General features: G+C 47.8%; 1 long non-coding RNA gene across 1 annotated transcript; it reads left to right on the forward strand.

The window, feature by feature from the left end:
- The first annotated feature begins 22,611 nt into the window (after window positions 1–22,611).
- LOC124297671 (uncharacterized) lies at window positions 22,612–25,047 on the forward strand. Its single transcript, XR_006906655.1, has 3 exons — window positions 22,612–23,135; window positions 23,206–23,595; window positions 24,965–25,047. It is a non-coding gene; the product is annotated as an uncharacterized LOC124297671 (long non-coding RNA).
- Window positions 25,048–25,637: the final 590 nt, after the last annotated feature.

The raw sequence follows: 25,637 nt of genomic DNA on the forward strand, positions 1-25,637 counted from the left end.
ACGTAGTCGCACGTACGGGGTATATTTCACTCTTTATTAACTCGCTCTCGGGCATAAAGACAGTGAAACTCGCTGCCCGATCGAAGGCTAACTTCTGGGTAGTTGCGCATCGGGACCCGGGACTCGTGGGCGGAGAACTCCAGGAACGCATAAACTTTCCCAGCTCTCGAGCCTCGTTGTTCCCCGGAGAACAAGCCGGTCACGGTTCGCCTTTTTCACCCGCAAATCCCATAGTGGGAGGAGCAGCTGCGGTCGTTGCAAGGAGGCCCGAAAAATTGCCGGTAAATTTCGCCTCACGGAGCTTTTCCCGGATTTCCACCGTCTCGCAAACTTCACCCTGTACACGCACACGCGTTTCGTTCGCTAAAATCGAGGCTGATTTTTCTTCTCGCCAAGCTGCGACCGAGACGCGTGTCGTTGGGTTAGTCATTCCTTCTTCCTGCCCTAAGCGTGGGCCGCATCGGGCGCCAGGAAGAGGCCGTCACGCGAGGCTCGTGAATCACGGAAACAGGAAACTCTGAACCTCGTGACGCCAATTGGAATTAGCCAGCTGAGACTCACCGCGACCGGTGATCGAGGCGCACGAGTGCCGTTTCCTCATGTTTACTCAATGAAATTTACCCGCGTGATAAAACTTCCTCACTGGCTCAAGGCCTCCTGAGATTTCCTTGTGGCCGCGCAGCGGGTTGGTCGCCAATCGGCTGTTCGATTTCCCCGAATAACCGCGACTAGGATGCAGCAATATTATCCGGGGGCCGCTGGTTGCAGGGAATCCGAACCTCGATGAATTCCGCGCTCGATCGAACCCGAAACACGCGTCCTCTGAAAAATCGCTCGAGACCGATGATCGGAGACCCGAAACTTCGACAGACGTGCCCAGCCGAGCTGCAGAAGATCTTAATTAAGGATCTGAAGAAGCTAGTCGAGGGTGCAGCCTCGCTGCTGTTGGTCCACCTCGGATTCCCCGCGGAGCCAACGCGGGAGTCAATCCGGCACACGTCAAAGGATATATTATAGGTACGTGTAACGTTAGAGTTTGGTGTAGAATTCCGACTCGACATCCACTACCGGGTGGCGATGGAAAAATAAGAATCCGAAAAGAAAATAAAAAAGGAAAGAAAAACTACCCACGCTCTCCCTGTCGCCGCTACGCGGACAATGGAAACTGGACCCTTTCTGCTCCGGCTATAACTCGATTCCGCCGACCTTCACCCTCCGCTAATACGAGGTGGCAAGTCTGAGAAACCGGGTGGGCGGCTCTCAAACTGAATTTCACTCTCTCGTGTCATACAGAATTCCAAAATTTTTTTTCAGACAATTTTCAAGCATTTTCAATCGAGGGAAGACACCGTAGAAGCTTAGAAGTCAGCGTTAGTAATCGTGCAATGAATAATTAGTCTACTCATTCTCGAATTAAATACACTAAAAGGGGAAAGGAATTAAGAAAGTATACCGAGAACTGCCAAGTCTTTTGCCCAACTACAAAACTGAACTTGTAATGAAATAGGAAAAATAGTGTATCCGTAATTGAAGGTACTGTAATATATTTTCCTCTGTGCCGGCACGAATTCCGCCGGAGGATAACAGAGGCGAGTGCACGGTTACACCGCACCGCAGTGCGGAGTTTTTGGGAGGAAGGCAACTCCCTCGATTCCTTGTTCGCGGGCGTTACACGCCATTTACCCGCCGCTTACTCGCTGTAAATTGCCGAGTGCAACGGAGAGGATATGCGGAGGCCGTGCGGAGCCGAGTCGGCGAAAGACCGGGTCGAGCTGCCCGCGGGTGCCGGTGTCATTCTTGATATACAACGCGGTAAGAGCGCGATAAGTAGAGCCCATAAATTGAGCCAATCAGACGCGCCGCTCGAAACGCGCCGTACCGTTCTCCAGCGTACAACGCGGTGCCGTTCTGCCGCATCTCTCTCCCTCTCTCTATCTCTCTCTCTCTCTCTCACTCTCTCGCTCTCTTCCTCTCTGGAGAGAGAGCGAGGAAGGAGCGAAGACGAAGTGCCGGAGAGGAGAAGAGTCGAGATCCCGGAGGCTGCGGTCCCCGCTGATCCGTAGGCGGACACCGGGCGTCACGACCGCCAAAGTGTCGCGTGCAGTACGTGAAGACATCTGGGCGTTATTTTCTCCGAGCTCGATTACATCGGAATATTACCAAGCCGTACGGGAATTTACCCAATTAGCGAGTCTCCCGCCTGCCGTGCCTCTTCCCGCATAGCTGTCGATGAGTTATTACCGCTATTTTTCTTAGAACTTCACTTTTATATTTATATTATTTGCATGTATATTTCAAGTACATACACCGCGCCCGTGTTAATGTTCGTGCGCGTTTGCCGATCTCGGGACATTTATTCTACCGGTCGGAATATCATCCTCCGGAATTTACTCTATTTTTATATCCTGCGTCGATGCGTTTTACAATGGTGTGCGTTTAATTCATTAATTTTCGTCCCCGCGGTGCTGCCCGGTTTGTAAATCATCCAGGATGCAATTTCCGAAAGGAGATTGATTAACCCGGAGCGTGTGCAGGAAATGGGTTTTTTTTTCTTCCTTCGATCGAACCGAAAAATTGTTCCCTGACTCTGTAATCGCTTGGTGTAGAATTGACGCGGCGATAGAATTGTCTTTTATTTCTAATTTTCGAAATACTCACGCCGAGGACAGCTGTCGTGAATTTTCGGAACACTTTATAAAATTTCGGATCTCATAACTCCGGAGCTTTTGAAGGTTCAGAAACAATCGACGTTATATAAATTTGTATATTCTTACAATATTCCTAACAGTCCATAATCTCGACGTAATTTCCTAGTGTGTATTCCATTTTTATATCAAATACTTAGGAAAAAATATTCGATGAATTTTCCTGCAGTACGAAGTGCACGATAAAACTGAGAAAAATTCGTTGGAATAAAATATGCCTAATCAGGGTAAATGAACCGCGCAATTAACACCCACGCAACAAATTGAGAATTGTTTTGAAAATGGCAAATCGTGGCTGGAAGAGGTTGATAAAAAAAAAAAAATAGGCTTGTTACTCCCCGATGGCAGATCTGTAAAGGTATCTTCGGTGTGCAGTCGTGCCTAACGAGAACGCGGTGCGGTACAGGCGTTAAACCTGGCCTGATTGGGGGCGAGCATGCCTACATACGCATAGGCAATTACTCTCTGTCGGGGATTACTTAATTGCAATTAATGCGAAAGCCTGTTCGTCGAGTGCTCGTGCTTATACGCGCGTGTGAAATTTCACGGTTCGCCTTCACGAAGACCCGGGAGATTAACGATCCTCGATTACTTCTTTTATCGTCAGCTCGTGTGCGCGAAAGAATTTGCATTCTAGCTTTGTCCTCGTGGAAAAACCTCGTGACTTCCTCCTCGATCCTCGCGTTTCGTAACGACCGTTGTAACCACGCGGGCAATGCGGAAAATGTTTACGCTTGTTTATTCCCTTTTGTTTAACTTGCCGCCCATAAAGAGATTTCATTTCCCGGAGTAGATTAGCCTATCTCAATTCTTACGAAAAGCCAAGGATAATATCCTGTACTCGTGCACCAGGATATCCTGAGCTAAATAGAGAAAACCGCTAAGCTATTGGTTTATAACCTGCGGTCGGACGGCAGGTTTGCTCAGAATTATCGTCGGCCGCAGATTAGTTACTGGAGAAGTTTATTTGCCGCAGTTTGGTATTAGGCAGAATATTATATGGCCACGGCGGCGGCAGCTGCCGTTATGCGATTCTACCAGAAACGAAATAGAGACGCTGCATCCTGCAGTCGAACAATATTCCGCCAAACCAATCTTGCGGACCGTTTCAAGGGTCTAATAGCCATCCCCGGGGCGATTCTCATCCGGCATCGTCGGCAATCATTTCCAAACATTTACATTACAATATATGTAGGATCAATCATCCTGCGGTAATTGTACGATACATATATATACGTACGTATTGTAAGCTGTACAAAAAGCACTCGGTGCAGTTGTGCAACTTAGCGATAAGATCTGCGTTGTGCGGCTTGAGCGGGAAAAAACGCATTTACTACACTCCTCCAGCTTCCGAGAAATAATTATGTATGTACTGTATACGGACTCTGTATTTATGTTATTTCTATTCTCGCGCCGCACAACCAAACGGAAAGACTAGTAATTTCGAGACGAAACAGCAATTTTCAAGCGAATGATAAAAAAATGCTGAAAACGTGGTTTTTTCTCCAGTCCGCGTGTCACAAACGTCTCATTTCGGGTCCACCGCGTCCGTACTGCGGCTACGCGAGGCAGAGGATTACGGGCTGTGGAAACACGCCTCGATAGTCTCCAAGACGAAGAACAGAAGTTCCGTGTGCACGAACAATAAAGCACAAGCCATTAGACGCGTCTTTCGACAGAGCACGCGACCGCGGCTCTCGAGGTGTCCAATGTCTTCGACCCGATCGAGTCACACGAGACACTGCCTTTTTTTTCACACCACCTTTTGCCACGCTCGAGTGCCACGCACTCGTATTGCAGCTGCGACTCCGGCACGTAAGACGCGCACGTGTCCGTATAACCTCGGAAAAAACATAAAATTAAAAATTGAAGAAACGTTAAAACGAGACGACGAAAACGATGAAACCGATCGGGAATTACATGCCGGAAAAATGTACAAGAAACACCCGTTATATTTGCGAAACTCAAAATAGTGGACAATGTTGAGTCCGCCAATTTAGCTGAAAATCTATGATAATCCGTTGCAACTTTCAGTAACGCCGAATCAACGGCACCGGATTTCATCCAGACTTGTCTACGCGAATACAGAGGTTATTAATAATTTTTTTCTCAAGATCTCGAAACGTGAATTTTTTTCACTGTCCTTCGAGAAAGGATTCAGAAACGGAAGAGTATATATGATTAATGCGTAGTGTGACCAATTTTCCAACCAGCTGTCTATAAATTCTGCAACGTGCGGATTTGTGAAGTTGCCTCCGGATACAAACGGTTGGAGAGAATTGAGAGGGGATAGAAAAAAAGAGAAGATTAGAAATAATTTCGAACCGACGATGTGTCGATGAATTGTATATGTACGGTATTTTTCGACTTTACGATTTATCGCCGTAAGATTCCACGCTGCCAGGCAGTCATCGATATTCGGTCGTAAATTCGGGTTCGAGCACACGCGTTGGCATAAGTGCGTGGGCGATAGAGATCCGAACGTATATTCATGACATGCGTATGGATGTATTTTTCTCCGGCGCCTTATCTCCGGGATTGCCCGTCGATCAGCTCGGACGTATCAAACGCTATCAGGGGGCGCGTCGATTCGGGTTAATCCACTTTTATTCCCTCTGCCTCGGGATGTCGAAGCACGGTCCTCAGCTGGCGCTGAGAGCTGGCGCTGACAATTACCCCAGGATCGATGCCCGTTGCCGCAGGTCACCGATGATCCCGAAGCGTGGCGAACAAGAGGCGAGGCGAGGCGAGGCGAGGCGGCGTGAGGCATCGTCGACGGACCCAAGCGTCGGGCCTTACGCTCTACTCGTATAAGGCAAATTGCTGGTAATTGGCGGGCATTTATTTGCAAGAGCACACACAGTACTGCTCTTCATACGCCCACGAAATTGCGACCCTCCGGGCGTTATCGATCGCACCACGTCTTGTATCCCCGCGGACGCGGTTTAACGCCGCTCAAAAAATATCCGCCGTGTCGTCGAGAGAGCCACAATTTAATAAATAAGCACTCTCGAGAGAGAGTATCTCATACTTCGGTTAGCTCCGGGTCGGAATTGGTTACACATGCAATCCCTGATAGATATTATACCAGAAGTCGACGCACTCCTGCAGTGAACTTATTTCATCTCGTTCCACCTTCAAGTTCCTTGGTATATATCGAGTGATTGGAAAATGTGTGGATTGGAATTTTGACAAATTTTTCGCACGGGACCAGGTGTTTCTTCTTATTCGGGAAACTTGGCGTCATCGTCGCCGCCGAACTGAGCACCACATTTACAATTGATGTTCGAGTTCGGCTGCAAGCTCTGCGAGTATGATGTATACATAAATATTGGATAAAATCCCACTGGCGGTAGTATTGAGATGCCGTCGACGGAGACCAAGTGAGCCAATTAGGCTGCAACAGAATCAAATTCATAAACATAATACCGCAATTCGAGGAAAGCCTGTGCAGGCAGAATTCATGGAGCACAAGCCACGGACTCGATTTCCTTTTTTCCTCCAGATAAATTACGCGAAGTGGGAGGTGAATCGGGAATTCCATCCTGATCTCGTATTGCGTGACACGCGGATTTTCAGAGGCGGGCGATGATCGGAGGCAGCATAAAAGCTCTCACGTTTACAGCGCATAACCCGCGACCATTGACCAGCCCTGACCACTCGAAGCTGGCTATGGCTTTCTTCCTCTCTCGCCTTACTCGGGTCGAGCATGATAAACCGAGCAATGTGCACCGCACTGCCACCCACGTGTCCCTGGACGCGGGGTTGACGGCAAGACAATAACGCCGGGTGCCTCGCAGCTGGTGCGACTCGAGCGTCCCGTATCTCGGCCCGTTTTCTGCGACCAGTTCTTCTCGGCTTCTCTTAAATCTTGGGCAAAACTACGCCCGTGAAGGGAACCCGGTCCCGCAGCAGCGATATTGCTTTACATCACTCGTTACTCGTTTATATTACCGGCACGGGCGGACGCGTATTGCCGAACCCATACCGTAAAGTCGTGAGACGTGTGTATACCATCGGATTTATCGTAAACGCGCCTATCCCACGTATCGCGAATGAGTACGTGTATACGGATACGTAATACCTGCCCATTACCTACCCTCGACACTCCGGATTTATCTCGCCGAACCAAATGACCGATAAAGAGATCAGCTCTTACGAGCATCGATTTCAACTCTCGGACGTTCACATCTCAAGTAATCGTCTTACACGCGGTATCATTTTTACCGAATGAACGTTCGCGGGATATAACCGGGCAACTTTAAGATATTTGCAGATTTCAATTTTCAAACCGACTGCTAGAGTCTGAGAAATGAATGGAAACGACTTTCACTCGAGTGACCCTGCGATCCCTCCGGCTCACAGAAGAACCTGAGGCGCGTCCGATCGGCGATCTGTCCAAAGTAGGTACTCAATGAATCGCTCCCGGGTCAACGAAGTCACTGCAAAGAGACTCCGAGTATACGTTTCATAAAGAGTGGATATAAGGTAGGTAAATGGAGTATCCGACCAAACTTATTTCAAATACCCACCAACACCGTTGACAATGACCCGCAGGCTCGGGATGAATGGGCCTCCCTTCGACTTACCGCTGAAACTTCATCCCCGGTGCCGCAGAAGGCTGCTGGGCTACCAGGCTATTCTACGATATTCAACGCGGTTCAACCACGGTTACGGATTACAATGAGACGGTAAAGTGAGAAATGTTTTTCACGGACGGGTGAAAAAAGCCGCCACCTTCGACGGCTCGTGTACGAAATACGCAAAATCCTGCAGCATGAAACTTTCTAGAGACTTAGTTTCTTTAATGCATTTCGAAACACATCCGTGATCCGTGACCTGATCCAACATCGAGCTACGAAGATCGAGAGGCGTCTGCCTCGACTGGGCTACGCTGTTGAAACCACATCTATGGCCAGAGTTTCTAGACATCCAACACTCGTGTTTCGAACGACCCTTGAAAGACGAGGACCGGAGAAGAAACGAGGCGAGGTGAGACGCGGGAGGCATGGGAATTTCCTGAAAAAGCCACACCGAGGGCAAAAGGCCAATTTCCCAATTCGGAAACGAACAATTACTTAGCCAATATAATGGTAGTCGAGTCAATTGTAGACGTGGACACCCCGCGCTGTATTTGTCACGGCTACCGCCGTCTTCCCTCTGAGAACTCTTGCTTGTGTAGAAATGAACCGGCTTCTATAAGTACAGCGTACTTTTAGCCTCACGACAACGGCTTGGCAACAAAGTGGCAGCAGACTGCAGATGGGCGATTCGTCAAACGTCCTGCCCAGCCTCAAGCATCAATGAACTTGAAAACGGAAGGCAGGAATTCCGCGATGAATGACTTTTATTGAGCTCGCTTCCCACTGCACTCGGCACCATCGGTTCTCAATTTGGGATCCAAGGTGAGAAAAACCCGCTCGCTTCTGCTTTTCTTCCAATATCAAGGACGTTTTTGTATAAAATTATTGATGTGAATATTTCAATCGGTGTATTTAATTAGTCAAGTCTCACTTTGATGTCGGTTTACTGTTCCAAGACAAGTAGAAATTGGATGAATGTGGATTGAGCGCCACTGTTTAGGCGCAGAGAGTGAGGTGAGAATCGGTCCAGGCGCATGACGCGCTGGTCTAGACTCCAGGCGACAATCCGAATTTGAAAATGGTACACAAAGGTGGGACCGTAACGCCTTCCTGGGTTCGACGAAATTCGAGTGCACTCAAGTTTAAATTTCGTGACAATAATAAGCCAATATGTCCCTGGTAAAATTGTCATTTATTAGCAGCTGAATACCGGTTTTCCGTGCAGCCGGTTGGGCAAAGTACATTGATATAATAACAAACGTTCGGGAAAATGATTCTGGACTTTCGTGAGCAGGAAAATAAGGGAAAATCAAACGAAAGCGATACACAACGTGTAAGCCGGATGTGTTGACACCGAATACCGACACGAAACGTATATAATGTGTAATAAATTGATAATATTATAATTAATTAACTGTAATAAATTAATGTTGAGAATTTTTTTTATCCTCTTTCGTCTCTCAATCGACGTTATTTTTTTCCATTCGTTTCCCTTCAAGGTTCATTGCCTCGCGATGTGCGCGTACAGCGTTTGAATTTTCATCGAACTGCAGTTACGCAATTACTGTACCCGCGGAACAAATTGATCTGACAAAAGTAATTAACTCAAGGATATCAGTGAACGTGTTCCGTCTGTACGGGCAAAGACATACCCGTATACCGTACGAATTTTTACACTGATTTCACATTCCAATCGGCTTTATCTCTGAAAGAGAGAACGTTCCTTGTTCCTTGTTGTAATTAAGACGGATCACTTGCAATTATCTGAAATCGCACGGAATATCCACAATTCGCCATTCACCGGCTACAGCCTGTGCGATGTGCATTCGCATTAATCTCTATTAACCAATCGACGAGTAAACAATTCTTGCTCCCAATTCCCCCTTCGCACTTATCGCCAAACGCTTGGACGGTCGGTGAATCGAAAGTAACCGAAGATGGCGAAGAAACGTAAAACGAGCAAAGAGGAATGCTAAACTGCTGCTTTGGTCGAAGCGAAGGCGGTAGAGACGTAAAAACAAAGACCAAATAAAAGACTGATCAAATTCATCTAGACTTTTACTGTTTTCAGACTTGGGGATGAATCAAGGGGCTGGATGGAAAAGAAAATGCGTCGAAAAATGTAGTGTTTTGTTGTGAATACTTGGGGAAAATTTCTGACAGAATTTCCAGAACTAGTAAAAGTCGATAATTTCATTTAAAACCCAGTCAGACGAGGGACAGAGTTATGCAATTTTTTCAGACTAAATCAAGTTTTGGCTCGCAGAGATTATATTGTAGAAATGAGTTTATTCACTATGCTTATTCGCCTAATACATAGAAGCGAAAACGACGAGTTCGTTGCTACGTTAAACTTTTTTTTGTCAATTCAATCACGAGAAACGTAAGTCACGCACGTTAGTATAACATGCTATAAACTAAAGTCATCTTGAAATAGATCTGTGGAACAAGGAACCAAAACAATTTGCTCCCCTTCTTTCAACACGCGAATTCCATATTCATTCATTTCCATCCCGTCTTAATCTACTTCTGAAAATTCATAAACATCCGACGAACAATGAAATTATTCACAAACGCCACCTCGGTTGCGTTTAAAAGCTCGGGCCTCTTCTTCTGGGAGCGGCAAAAGAGGGCTACCGGGGATATTTCGCACATTTGTCACAACCGAGTAATGCCTGGTTTGGCGGCGTGGCAGCCAGCCCTGCAATCCCCTGCAATCCAGCTCGATCCCCCTGCTGGACTCTCTGCACCTGCCGCTCGGCGAACCTGAGGTAGAAAACGCGGAGACCACAGCCATTCTTATTTGTTTGTTTCGGTCGCGTATCTTCCGCTCTAATCGCCTAAGCTAAAAACTCGCCGAATTGCGGAGGAATTTTCAGGCCAGAAGCACGAGAGTGGATCTTGATAAAATCCCGCCGCCCCCGAGAAGCCTATTTCCTCTCTCCGCTCTCTCTCTCTCTCTCTCCTATTTCGCTATTATTTTTATCTTCCTCCTCCGAGAAAGAAGGGAAAAGACAGTTAGAGACAGCGGAACGGGCGGAACGCGTCTCAGATGAAAACTCTCGATTGTGGCTTGCTGCGCGTCCAGAGAAAAGCAACCCTCTTGCCATCGCTTAGCTGCATAATGCACCGCTCAGAGTCGACGGTTTCGACTACCGGAATTTCAGGGCGGGTAAAATTCGACCGCAGTTTCAAGCGCGAAGACCCGCTTGTACAACGCTCGAATCGTTCCTGCGATATTTTTCGTGATTCGTAAGCGACTTGGTATAACAAAAGTGCAACCTTACCAATTCGGCGTACAACAAAGTTGAACGAGGGTTCCTTTTATCCCTGGGAATATCTCGGCGGACATCTCGTAGAGCATCTTCTTGTCTGAAGAATGCCGAATAATTTGCTCCGGTTGTTTCTGTCGTCCGTCCCGCCGTTCGCCCCCTGTGGAAAGATAAGGGGGAACCGCAGCGGGTATTCGGCCTCTGGAATCCGACGGATTTGTTGCGATAAAGACGTGGAATTTCACGAACACATGACGCATCGGTCACACGCTAATTATTTCAGAGTAGGTGCTTGAATCCGCGGTGTTTCATCGAGACGAATTAGATTAATTGGAAGAAGTTTTTTTTTCACTTCTAGATTTTGTTATAAGCACGTTGTTGAGTTGTTCTTTCTTTATTTTTTTTTTTTTGTTTTTTTGCCAATTCTCAGTCTCTCGAAACTTGATGAAGTAGAAGAAGAAAGTGAAATAAATTGGTTCGGGGTGAACGGGAAACGTATGCTGCGGTCTGGATCCAGCTGATGGAATGTTTTTTTCCACCTATCGACGGACAAAACAGGGTGCGTGATTGAAAACTCTATCTGAATAAAATATCAGCCGCATCACGTCCCGCGAGCTTGTACCAATAAAGAAACGAGGCTAAATGGGAAAATAAACAATGGAACCTCGTTAACCAACTCGGATTTAAACTTTTCGAGGATACGGTAGATTGCCGCGTGAAATCTACTCTAAGAGATGAAAAGGACCCTCAGATTTGGGCCCGTTTACCTTACCGCACCGTGCCCCTTCTAGTTCTTCTCCGCTTTCTTTTTCGCCTGGGCCTTAGTTTCATCATATCCTTGATAAATGGTTGGGCAACTTACGAACCTCTTCGAGAGGAGATGAAGAACCTGGTTTTATGTTTTCACGGTGAAACTATCTTCTTACACCGTCGAGAAAGTGAGAGAGAGAAAAACTCGGTTTGAACAAAGTGTTATAACCTCAGGAATAATCAGGTCTATTTTTGAAGGGCCATCAATGGGTTCGAGCCTCGAATGGATCACGAAAGAAAAAAGCTTTCTTTTTAATTAGCGTCGAGACGTTGAGGCAGCTGCATTTTTCCTGATTCGCGGCCATCATCCCCATCCCGCAAAATCAGTACAGCATGGAAAACTCGCGGAGACAGTCCGTCTCTTTGCTGGACACCCCTAACACGACCAACGCTCAATCACAGTCTCGTCATCCGACGGTGTGGACCGCAGCCGAGGGGCAAAAGATTCATCAAAGTCTCACTCCCACGCAGAGCTCAGTGTCACGGATCGTCTGCGTAGAAACATTGCGCGAAGCCTAAGGTCGCAGCTGGTTTTTATCCCCAAGATTGATCGGCGCCCCTGATTGTTTCAGACGGCAGACGCTTCGCGGGAAGGAATTGAGAAAGACAAAAATGCGCTGCTGGACACTGCAGGGTGTTTAACCGGGGAGGGGAGGTTGAGGGAGATGGAGAAGGAAGACAGAGAGGAACTTTCTCTGTAAATTTTAATGAATTTTAATGCGCAGGGGGGTTATTCGAAGAACCCTGCAACGGTGGGTTAGTATACCGACTCCGTTACTTCCCCACTGTTCTCACCTTGCAGGTTGGTCAGTTTTGTTGTACGGTACGCAATGTATGGACTGTCGCATAACTTGTAATAACAGAGTTGTACAAAAGCTGCGGTGAAATGACGCTGCTGTTCTCGGTGTGAAGTTTTATTATTTACTTTTTCGTCGTACCCCCAGCAGGAGCGCGTGATCGAAAGCGGTCGATCCTGTATTATAAGAGAGCAATTCGTATACAAATGCGATACTCGAGTGACTGCAGTCCATAACAAAGCCATTCCGACCCGGACCAGTTCCTAAATCGTTATACCCACTCGTACCGTCGTCGTTTTCCCCCCTACGAAGCAATCCCCAACGACGCGAGCCCGCAGGGGTGAAAGTCTCCCCCTGCGATCGGCCTCAGACAAGGTGCTCGACTCCCATTTGGAAATCATCTTTTTCCGACTTGTATGCGCCGCGTCAAGTGTAACGGACTCGAGAGCGGGGGGGGGGAGGGGGGGGGGGAGGGAGGAATGTTTCGATGAGGGAACAATCGGGGGAAAGGCAAATGCAGCCGACAATCGGACGGAGATCTATTTGTCTAGTTCTTTCGCTGTGTTATAACAATTGTCCGGTTGATAATGCCGAGGGAAATATCATAATAATTGATGATTCAGCATGCATGGCGTTTATGCGGCACGCAGACTGAGGAACGAGTTTGGTTCTTTAAGAGCCACAAGACGCAGAACCGTGGGGTAATATCAGCCTGACAAACGAGGTGTTTATTCAAATAATTTCAACCCCAATTGAGCGCGATGTATGCCGACTCCCGGTTACCCGCGTCACCCGTTTGCTGTTTGTTTTCTTTTTTCTTTTTTTGTGACAAGTGTAACGAACGCCGAAGCCGCTCCGCGATCCCTGAGTTTCCACGCTTTTAGCCACTTGATGGATGTTCTATTTATGATGATCGAATGAAGCATCTCAACCCCTCGATCGTTTCCGGAGCTAGAACAGATCGGCATTAGCATGTTAAGTTCATTATCGCATACTCCGTTCTCTTTTTTCCTGTAAGTCAAACCTCGGTATGTAAAAAAAATTGCACTACGACGATGTGGGTACCAAGGTATTCATGGTTATACACACTTCGTATGTAAATTTATAATGGCAAGCCACGCACATGATGAGGTCGATGTAAAAAATAACGATCAGTTGGTACACATTTGTGAAAAATTTGTCGACATAAGCAGTCAGCAGTGAAATACGATATTATATCTACCAGGACCGACGTAAAAGCCTCGCCCATGTAGAGTTAAGAGGTAATGACTTTTGGTCGAGAGTTCACCTCATACCGAAGTAATTTATTGAGGTCTGGAGCCATTCTCGAGTCCGGTATATGTATGTATGAGCTTTAGTTATTCAAACAATAGCGCGGCCTGAGCTCGTTTGCGTCACATAAACTTCGGCGTTTGAAGACCGTGCAGCGGGGATTAACTTCGGAATGTCTAATTTTTATTCTGAATTTTTTTGAATTCCTAATCGCGGTGCGGTGACCACCTAGCGAGTGTGCGGAGGTACTCTACTGGTCGTGTATCTTTACATACAATGAAACAATCCTGCATATTTAACCAGAAATCGACGCGTGTTGTATTTCAAATATCCGTTATTACGTGAGTTGGACTCTGAGAAATTGCCTTCCCTAATTGACTGGTTTCGATTTAATTATAATTATTTTTCCCCGTAGTCTTGCGCCGCGTACCCTTTACCCGGCATCAACGGCAGCAGTGACGGAAAATTCTCTTATATGCTGCCGGATCGTCACCGATTCTTGCATATTTAATTAGCCGGTAGTATAGTAGCATGTCTTTAAGTACCTTTTTTTCTCACATTTTATAATACCTCGACTCCTGCCTAATTAAGATGCCACTCAATTAAGCCGGGAATCATCCGCGGAGTGTCCGCCAGTCAAATTAACCATAATTAACGATTCAATTATTTCTTAAATGGCTGGATATTATTAATAGCGCGAATATATCACTTGGGACTGCTGCGCAAGTCCGTCTTGTACATACCTATGGGAAAAAGAGAAGAAACTATCAAATTTAATAAAACCACCGCGGTGACTTTGACGCGTAAAGTTGCGTGTCGCAACTAGGCGTTACCGGGGATGCAAAATCGGTGCGCCCATTGCCGTTGGTTGGGAGTTGGGGAAAAAATCCTGGCCCCCCGTCCGCCGTCATTAAGCCTCATTTAGTATCCACACCTCATTACAATATTGCGGCATGCAACCGCGCCGGCACACCGCGGATTCGGATTAATCAACAAAAAGCTGCTAACGACGACACGTGATACTTACGCGACACGAAAAAACCGCAGCCTCTAACCCGAGGCACTCGTTCATGAACTCAACGCTTTTTGCTCGTCAATTCAAATGCCTTTTCCCCCCGTAGAATCGGCTACCTGTACAAGCCGGAGGTCCACGAAGCACGAGAGAAGAGATGCTGAAACGGAAGCAGCCGTATCGGTCAAAGGGGTCTTTCAGACCTTTTTTCCGTCCAAGCTTTACGCCGTTTGTTGCTGGCTGCTAGACAAAAGTCCGCGACGTTCTCCTGCGGCACGGAAAAGTTTTAATCCGAGTAAATGAAGATCGCACCTTTACAAGCTCTTTGCTGACGTTTACGAATGACCTCAATTAAACGGGTTTATCCGCGCCACCAGGGGGTCCCCGACGTCGAGAAGAAGCCATTCCTACATGACAACGTAAGATCCCCACGGGGTGACTCCACGCACCTAAACCCGGGGCCCCGTCGGCCAACCGCAGAGAATGCACAAAGCGGTCCTTCGGGCAGGGAAGGGTTGTGGTCAGTTGTTCCAGCCCAGAAACTGGGAACTGGCCGGTACTCTTCTCTCTAACACCGAGCTTAATTTATTCATCAAATAAAACGCAAGTGAACCGTTGGAAACGGTTCAAATTGACGACGGAACTCGGGTAATATTTTAAGGTCCACGGTTATTTTTCCCAACAAGTTTACGTTGCGATTGACTTTTCTGAGCATCAGACCAACGATGAAAAATTGTCATTTATTCGTTTTCACGCACCTAATGTCAAGTGCTGATGGCCTGCAGTAGACCAAAATGTGATTTATTAAGCCTAAAGCTCCTTTCACGTCACTACCGGATAATTATTCTGAAAAAACCAATTTTTTCAGAATGTAATTCCAATCTCCATTTGTTCAAGTCGGTTGATACCAGTACCTTTGACCAGCTGAGAAAAAGAGATTGTTTCAAATCCCTCTTCCACGACTGTTGTTGCCTTGTAAGTGGAGGTATGTAGGCTGTACTGTTTAATACAAGCATATCCTGATGGATCTATAATACAGTAACTCTCCATTTGGCTGGCTAGCTTTGGGTTTGTAGCCGGTGGTGAGGAGCGAGAGGCTGCACATGCTATTGATGGAATGGTCACGGTGTTGATAATATGCAACGTTCATCAAGACTGGTATTGATCGAGTGAACCCAGCCCCGACGTAATAAGGCCCTTTGTGATCGACGAACGTATTTTAATAACACCGATAGGGTCGAAGATACTCGGCTTCCTAAGTCTGACGTGAGTATAAACTGATCTGAGTTGGAGTAGGTTAGAAATAAAAAAAATTGTTCTTCGGGCAAATGGTTCAGACTGGTTTTAAATTCGGTGAGGTTGAAATATGTCTCATCATTTTTCTGCAGGTTGTAATAATATTCGAGGTGTTAATATCTGGTGATCTTTGCAGAGGACCGTCTTCTTTTTCCCTTTTATTTTTCATTCTTCTTGTTTTTCTCCTCAAACACCTATTACCTGCTTCAAACGAGAAGGGGGGGGGGGGGGGGGGGGGAAATTAAGTGGGAAACGCGGCCCTCTATATAATTCCTCGAATAGCATGTCAAAATGGCGCCCACGCGCCTCCGTATATTGTTAGCTTTTCATTATCGTCTCGTTTTTATTTCAACCGTCTTAGAAGAACCTTATTAAAGCGAGGGACTTGTTTGCATTGTCTAACATTATAACAACCAGCCAGCTGCTACGCGAGGAAATCAGAATTTCACATAGATACAGACATTGGTTGGGTAGAGGTTCTTCGCTTGCTCACAATTTCACTTGGGTGAAATAACCAACGCACACACGTACGCACACACACAATGGTCGATGATACGTAACGGTAAAACGATATCGTGAGCAACTATTTTTTACTTCACTGCACTATTGTTTTTTCTATATACTATATTCGTTTTCATACAGTCTTGGCTCTTTTGGAGATAAAAAATAGGCCGCTACGTGCCGCACAAAGAAAAACATTCCGGTTCATCATTCACGTCATACCTACTCTCCTTACACGTGCTCGATGATTGCGATAGCGTCGTTAATGCAAACGATGATGGATAAAAGGCCGAGTCGTCTATATCCGTCCTCCGCAATACGTGCACATCCATCGATCCGTGCAACGCGACCCGCGTCTGTATTTCAGACAATTAAGTGTCCAGACACAGGATATCCTCCCACCTCAAACGCGCCCTGCATGTTTTTAGGCACAGAAATAGAATTTCCGCTTCTCCTCCACCGCGGTCTGCACTTGGCCCAGCGAAAATGCAAGATTCGCGCGCACTTGTCGCAGATTGTATAATTTTTCGTACCCAGAGACAGGCGTTATCAACAACTGCAGATCGGACCCTCCGACTGGAAATCACTTCCTCCTCAGTCGACCCCTGGAATCGAGGTTGACAGGGGGAAGGGGGAATTGGCGCAAATCCTTCCTGTCGCAAACTGATGGGATATAATGCTCGTACAGTGGACGGATGGACAAACGGACCGACGTTGATTGGAGGCGTTGCGCGTGTCAGGTTTGTCTAGACGCTGTCTCGTCAATATTATAATAGTAGTTCACAGTCTACGGGTCACTACAGGGACAATAATAATCGTGGTGCGTTTGACGTGATTTTAAGCCGCGATGAAACGATCCTGCGGATGCTGGATGATCGATTAATTTTCCAAAACGATATCGCGGGACGGACGTAATTACAACGAGAAAGAATAGAAGGTCCGAACGATCCCCGGACCGCTGAAGCATATACCTATAGGTAGGTAAATTCGAGACCATCAACTCTTTAGTGGTGTTTCAAGGAACTATGAAACGAGTATCTCGAAGGTGCGTTTAGTGTCTATAAAAGCCGCGGAATTCCGTGATCAAATTGAATAACTTGGCCACAAACTTGTCGCCCGGTTTACGGCCCCTCGTTGTATATAACGTCATAACGTTTATGGTAGCCAGTGTGTCAGTCTCCACGCTCGTTGCTCGTGTATGGGTTGTGGGACTCGTCTAATACACTCGGTTTCACACGTGCGGTCAGTCTTCGGCTGCGCAGCTCGGCCGCTAGGTATAGAAACGTCACAATCGCGTATATGGCCACCGAGCAATAAAACTTCTTTCTCGGACCGTTTGCGTACATACCTACTAGCTGTCGCATCGAAGTATCGCTGTTTTTCTCAGCGACCACTATTCCTCGATCCGCGATCCCTGCCGAGATTCCCATGCGCTATCGCTTTGCCTGCACCGGCTCTTGCAGCTTCTACGAAAACGCAAAACGCAACTCTTCGCTGCTTCGACGGATTCGCCGCACGCTGCACGCGTCCCGGTAGAATAAAAATCTAGGTTCACATTGCTTGCGATAAAAGTGGGAGAGAATCGTCCCAAGTACGTTCAAGGTATCGGACAGCCGTATTCGGCGGTCTTGAAACCCCCCTAAAGCTCCGGGTGTCGACGTTCTCGTGACTCGCCGTTGCCGTAATTTTTTGAACCCCGAGATCGGACGATTGTGGATGTGCAGTGGGAGCACAGAGATTGGAAAACCCGTGCATCAGTGGGAAGCAACTTTTATGAACATAGCATAGCCGCTAATCGAGTCAGGCCCAACAATAGACATGAGCAAAGACTCGGACGTATCGGGCTGCGAGTATAACTTATGAGATCAAACTCACGAGAGGAGAGGAATAAAAAAAAACGTGGCTAGTAGGTAGTACGTGTCCTGTATATTGGTCGTCGCGGTGAGCTGCGGAGAACGCTGCGGAGAACGCAGAGATCGATTAATCAGAAAAAGATCGATCCACATGGGATCCGTGAAGGCATTTCAACGCTCTCGAGACAAGAACGCGTGCTGCTCTTGGTTCTCTGTTTCGATTGCGCGAGTCGGTACATACGTGAGAGTATAGAAGGAGCGGGAGTGAGAGAGAGACCAAGATGAAAGGGGAAAGAGAGAAGGATAGGGGGAGGAGGATGCATCGAGGGGCAAATAGAAGAGCAATATCTCTTCTGGAGAAGTCGGATGAAAGGCGCTGGCGGAGGAGGCGAAGAAGGCGAAGGAAGCTGCGGAGGCTCGAGAAAGACGGAGACGTGTACACAAGAGGAGAGGAGAGGAGAGGAAGACAGAGGAGAGAGGATACACGACGGGTAATCTATGCTGCTATCTCGTAGCGCACGCGTGTCCAGCGAGATTCCCATCCGCCGCGTCGCTCGCGAGTCGAGGCCACCTGCCGTCTCCCATTCGATAGTGGGGGTCGGGATTCAGAATTCAGAATTCGGGGGCCCGCGGGTTCGGGACACCGCATCCTGGATGAAACCACCTTCCATCTCCACCGACGAGTGCGGATCTTTGACAATCGCGGGAAGAAACTCGAAGGACCCTTAGGCGGCGCGACGGATCCTGGAATCGCGCGAATCGACCCAAGGTCTGAAAACCATTGTCAGATCTGTAAGGCAAAATTGCGCAGGGGTCTGAACCGATCGTGATGCGAAGTAGTGTAATAAGAACCAACTCGCTCGGACGCGTTTCGTGAAACTATTCGGCTTACTTGCAATAGCGATTTTTTCCGAAACTCTGCCACGGAGAAGAGCGTAACCATGATTATTCGGCATGTCGTATGTCCTTGAATAATTTATTGAGTAATGGCCTGCGGCTGTTATTCCAATTGAAGAACAGAAGGACGGGGATTTCAGTGGTCCATTCACTGACCGGCTTTGCTATTCAAAGTGGCTCTTATACCACCACGGGACGCTTGTTTCTCCCGAGGAGAGATACCTACTCAACTTGCAAATTGGCAGCAAACGCCGCGGGTAAACAGGCGTCCATGAGTGTACACATTTCCACGGGACAAACTCGATTGAATTGTATAATAACCCATAAAATATACATTGCGAAATAGCGATCGCGCTATATTCGTTCCTTCGTTCCTTCGTTCGCTCAGCAGATTATATTATACCTCCGCGTATACCCGCGACATACGTTTTACGCGATTCAATTCCATTAACCGCCGATTTCTCATGCGGCAAAGACGCATGTATCGCAGATGCGGCACCTCCGCCGCATTCCCGTCCCGTCGGAGACGTGAATGAAGCGCGGATGTAATATTCGTTGTAAATATTTATAAAACGTCGCGACGCAACGGATGCGCTGCGAGGTGGTTGTTTTGCCGGGGACGCGACGTTTATGATCTGATTACGGCATGCGAGTCTTCGAGGCCTTGCCGCTGAGCTTAATATAACTTTTCGCGCCCAGCGACGACGCCGGACGCGTTGAATTTCGGAAAACAACCGGACGTCGCCGGATCGCCGCTCGCCAGTCTGGGCAACTCCCAACTCCTCCGACATCTTTTTTCCCATTTGTAGCACGAGCTCCTGTGACACGGTCGCTTGAGCTCATTACATTTTTCTCCGCGGCTGATCGTCTCGTGCCTCCCCAACGAATCCTCGACGTAACGTCCCTGCAGCGTCGCGACATCGCGATTACACGGACTACTGGCCGAGGAGAGAATCGTCCGGCGATATCTCAGGGCGCGTGCAGGACTCCGCTGGCAAGAACATCGTCGAGGCGGTCGATCTTCCGCCCGGTTCCCACAGGCTCCAGTCGACCGCGTCTTCGTCTCGTCCCCGATCGGATGTGCACTGCGGTTTTGTGGTGCTCCAAATGAGTCGTCGCCGATTCGTGGGCGAACGATTCTACCATTTTTCATTCGCACGAACTTTGGTGCTATTTTACTTCTCGTGATTTTCTTGCTCCTCTCTTTTTGCCCCCAGACTTTTTTTGGCTTCAGCACCTTCCACTGCCAGATGGCCGAGGCTACGCGGGAAAATGCGATACTCCGTGCCCGTGCAGTGTGTTATGTTAATCTTCAGCCGCATGAAAAAGGAAAGCGTCTCGAACCCTTCAACGCTGACTGATTGGCGTATGTAAATTTTTTAATGACGGATCAGCCCGGGCTGTTGGCAGACGTGTGACGTCATGCTGGGCCCGAATATCGAAGCAGTTTTGATGAATACGAGAAGGTTAGCTCTTCTCCCCGAGGGCATTAGGCCCACTGCAGGTCCCTGCGACGGGGCCCCGAAGCAGTGAAAGAAGCGCTCATCTATCAATATTATACCCACTCGCCGTGAGACGAACAGAGTGCGGAGGGAGCTGTTTTTATTAATAATTTTCATGAATTTCAATGGTATCTAACGCGAAAAAGTCGAAACGATCCCTTCGTGGCCGTTCAAGTTTGGCCAAAGCTGGCACCGATGCTCCGGCCTGTCGGATTCGGCCCTGCGGAGGAAAGAGAAAAGAGCTTCGGATCGTAACACGGGGCATGAAGTAAGATAATAAGATAATTATTATTTTCAGTTTACGAGACAACGAGCCGTGTACACAACACTACGGTCCCCGTCCGCGGTAACGCGCTATCGCGAGATCAAAGCCATTGTGATGCCCCATGGCCATCTTTTATTCCGAACATGAGAGTTATCAGGTCTCATACAACGGCGCTCCTCCTCTGCCGACTTGTGAATATATATCATCTCCGATAAAATCGAGTTGCGCGGGTCAAGAATCTCATACCCGGATACTCGTGAGCGATCCAACAGAGAGACTTCTTCAACCGACTAGATGAAGTATCCGCCCTGCGCTAATTCGGTCAATTATTCACACCAATTACTCCATACAAGTCTCGATTAAACCGATGTAAGTCGTAAATAGACGCGCCTGTCCTCGTACCGAGTCTCTCAACCCGACGCTGACTGCGGCAGGTGAGATCTGCTCCCCTTATCGTGTCCGTCTTTGTCATTGGGTTATACACACGCGATGATCGTTGCTTCTCGTCGACTCGAACTTTACATAAATACATATTTCTGTGTCACACGCTTCTATCTTATACCTACGCATAATAGGCTAGAATGGGATGAGGATATTTTTACGCAGCAAAATACAAGAATTTTATCCATTCAGATGACAGCGGTCGCATACCTAAACTCTTACATGCGAAGCGGCTGGTCTCATGCCATACAGCTGGATGCGGCTGATTGTGGTTATTTTGACTCTTGAGTACAAATATTTATCTTCATCCCTCCGCGCATTCACACACCACATGTGGTATTAAAACCCCCCGATCATTTTATTGGTAAAGGCATTAATCTTGATCAGGAAAGTTTGAACGCATAAATTTATTCATGGCGCATACCTACGTACACCGGCCTGGGGTTGAGTCAATATTTAAATTATTACTATTGACCATTCTTTGATTAATGGCCGGCTTGCGCGAAGCGTCGATATACCTTTCTGCGGCCTACGCCACGTTCCTTTCAATCTTAAGATGTCCTAAAAATAACGAGGCGAGAAAAGAAGCTCATCGCGAATTTACCCCGTCACGCTCGGCTTGTGTGCAATAAAATTTTTAACGGTGATACAGATGTGGCTCGGCCGTACGCGCGTATTAGTGATTCCGCAGTCGCGGCTGAACAATGCCGAGTGAATGATACGATGAACTTGGTACGTACATATATACGTATAATGCAGCTGCAGAAGAGTATTTATCGCCGACGGTTAAAGCTCTTGGAGACAAAAACGTATCGACGACGAATCCGGCTCCGAAACTGTCAGCCGTAACAAATTGTGACTCCGGTTGTTGGACGCCCGCCGTTGTTCCGTGATTAATTGTAACGACGTTCGTATGCTAAAAGAGATTTTTCTGTTTTTCTTTTTCCTCGCTTTTTCATTCATTCCTCCTTACCTTTTTTTCCCCACCCCCTCCCGTCGGAATATTTGCATGTCAAGGTGGATTGATGCCCGGGCATTCGGTATATCGAGAAGAAATGCATCTGAATACTCTATCGTGGTCACGAAAACGAGTCCAGAAGCGGACTCGGCGCTACTTTAACTTTCAAATATCGTCTGCCGTGCCGGTCCGATTCCGATTAAACGTCACCTGAATATCGAGTCCGCGGCACGTCGGATGCAGGAATCGATCCTGCGGCGTATAATAAACGTGCATTCATGAAAATCAAACGCGCCCGTGAACAGCGCGAATCCCCCTTTTCCTCCCATTCGTCCTTCTTCTGCTTATATTTTTTTAACCTCGGTCTCTTATCCGATATCGAGAATAGATTGTAATGCATTCGAATTCCGTAGAAAGATATTCCGGAAGTAGATTGCGCCGCGCGCCTCGAAGCTGCTCTCAGATTTTTCCATCGGCGCTCCGCAATCCGGGAGCCGTCGAACGTCGCTGCAGCCATCCTCGGTAGACAAGACAACGATACGGACAATAGTAAGATATAATTTAATCGCTCCTTTTCTTCCTCCTTTTCCCCGCTTCTCGTTCCTTCTGTGAAATGTCAGAGATACATGGCATGGCGGTCGCGTTTGCCCGCGTCAACGTAACTCGGAAAGAAGAATTGAACGAACGGTTATATACGGGGAGTCTTCGAGGTCTGGAACGAAGGACGTGCCTGTCCGACTGCCCGACCATGGCACGGTGAGACTGAAGAGGCTGGTATCCACCATGCGGCAAGAACCCGGAGGGATATTTCATCACGACGAACATCTGCATATTGCTATATCAACTCGAAGAAACGTCGAATGGTCCACGGGGGCATAAAGCATCCAAGGAAACATCGTAAACCATGTGATATCATCTTCCAACTTCGGCTTTGTCTCCGTATCCAGCATTCGCTTCCTCGGGCTAGCCGGGTACCTCATACATCGTATCCTATCGTTCCTCACGGCCCTCCCGAATACCTGTAACGAAAATGTTTTTCAGGAGCAGAAACTACGACTCCCCCGATGCAACTCAACCGATTATTAATTGGCCAGACACTCGCGAGGTATTTTCAAAATCGACCGCAAAAACAGCCTCTGTTCCTTTTCACTTCCCTGGATTCATCTCGCGGATCGAAACGAGGGCGCGCAATCGGCTGTCTCCGCAAGTCAGGTCGCGCAGTGTTTCAGCCTAGCTTCCTGCAGTTAAGAACGAATGTATGAATGTATACGGTGCGCCAGAATTCGAGGGAACGAGCACCGTTTCACAACCATTACACCTACCGGAGCGGAACCGTGATGTTTGCAGAGGGACCTTGTGAAGTCTTCCGGCGTAACTCCATCCAGGCACTCTCTCGATGATGCGTGTACTGGCGGAACCTCGTAAAACACCGTGAGTAATTTTTGAATGAATGCTTCGTTTTCCGTGGGCTTAGACGAGAGGGATAGGATGTGTGTATACGGTATACGTACGTGTAGGAAGGTACCTACCGTTTTCGTTGTTAACCCCGCGTCTGCGGAGGCGCCACAATATTCTTACGAACGTTCCTCGGTCCCCTCGAACGAAAGCATCTTTGTCTGCCCCCCAGCAATAACGAGTTTCGTGGCGGCTTGACACGACTGGGTTTCGACTCGGGTTGTGCCGAAGATAGCCGGGCCCATAGTGGTTTTTGGGCGTGTGTACCGTCTACCCACCTACCTATTTTGAGAGAGAGAATGGAAGGGAGAGCGAGAGAGAGAGCAGCGCGTTACACGGCCATACACCTGCCTACGCGCGAGGGGGCAGTTTCGGTAATAACGTATGAAAATAAATACACAAACCCGCGGTGTAACTGCAGAGGTAACATTATACGGACGTAACGTCTAGCTGAAAAGTGACTTTTTGTCGCTGGGTTATTACGCCCCGGGTTAGCCGGTGCCTAGGCAGCCTGCAGCGGGATGCGGTCCGGGTAGTAGGCGAGATACCCGGCTCGAGCTATCATCGAAGCGTAACTTTTTAATGCGGGGCAAGATTCTAGAACGTAATACACGCACGCGGCCAGCTATTAACAAATGCCTTGCGTCTAAGTGCGCCGCGCGGTGCCCCGCGGGCGAATCAATTTAGAATCAATCTTGTAACCGCGGTCGAAAACTCTCCGCAGCTCCGAACCATGACTCGGAGAATCCCCTGCCCGCGTATACGATCAAGGATCGAGGATGACCGCTCCGGGCACAACAAATTAGTTTATTCCTATTCTATCCTTTCCCCCGAGTAGCTCGGACTGCTGCCTGCGCTCCGGGCTCGTCATCCTGCAGAATGCTAGATCGTCTCGAGGTTCGCTCTTTTTTCCGAATCTTTGAAAATCCAGGTCGGATTAGAAACTGGAAAAACTCGGACCTTCCCAAATCCAATATTCATTTGAGTCCGATGCGGTTTAACAAATCTAACCATGAACCCACCCCTTTCACATCTCGTTCGCTAAGGAAGGGTGTAAAATACCGCCGCAATGGGGTGGAGGATCGAACGGCGTGCAAGGGGCAGGACGAAAAGGATCGGGACGCAGCGCTTCATTGAATGAATAAAGGGCGATATCTTGGTCCCTTTGGAGTGTTTTACTATACTGGTCCCCGATCCCCGGAGAGTTTAATTATTCCCGGCATATTTACACCTATTTCTCTTTAGCGTTGACACGGGCTTGAATTTTTCCGGCGATTGAATTGCCGATAAGACGTTGTACCGGTCGACACCGCGCGAACTTAAAATTACTTATATTTCTTTGAAGGATTCCGAACGACGTGAGCAGCCCGCTGGTCAAACGGAACATCGGAAACCAATTAAAGAAAACAAATAAGCTTAGGTCTGGACGGCCAAGCTGTTCGGTGCCTGCATCGGATGCTCCTTATATGCGCGGAGGATGAGAGGGGGGGGTTGTTAAATTTGGTTCGTGGAACACCACGGTATCCTCTTCGGTCTAACGATATCCAGCTCTTCAATTAAAACTCGGAATTTAAACGCTCTTCTCGGTTCTGGTATTGATTTTCGATGTATCGGATTCAACGCCGACTTCTTTCATCCCAGGATCCAAATCCCGACGACTGAAAAGATCTTTTCCTTCGGATATGTCGATGCCTTTCCCGATCTCTGGTGGCCTGGAAGTAAGAATACGAGAATGCACTTGACTGCACCGATATCTTACACCGTCCGGTAGACGTAACACGAACTTGAGATGACATTTATATGTCCGTTAAAGATTTCCGTCACACCGCGAAACTGAATGAATAGCGTGAAGAATCGAACGAGAAGCATTGCGGAGAGCCTGAATCATCATCTCCTTGACAATGAAATTCCTGGGTAACATTATCTTGTGGGAAATACGGCGGGTACGTGCATGCAATACGGCAGGAGGATCGCGGAGATGTCGAACGTCCTTTCGAGGCTGTCGGCTATTGTGTGTT

This window comes from Neodiprion virginianus, chromosome 2, assembly GCF_021901495.1.
Source record: "Neodiprion virginianus isolate iyNeoVirg1 chromosome 2, iyNeoVirg1.1, whole genome shotgun sequence".
Classification (NCBI taxonomy): Eukaryota; Metazoa; Arthropoda; class Insecta; order Hymenoptera; family Diprionidae; genus Neodiprion; species Neodiprion virginianus.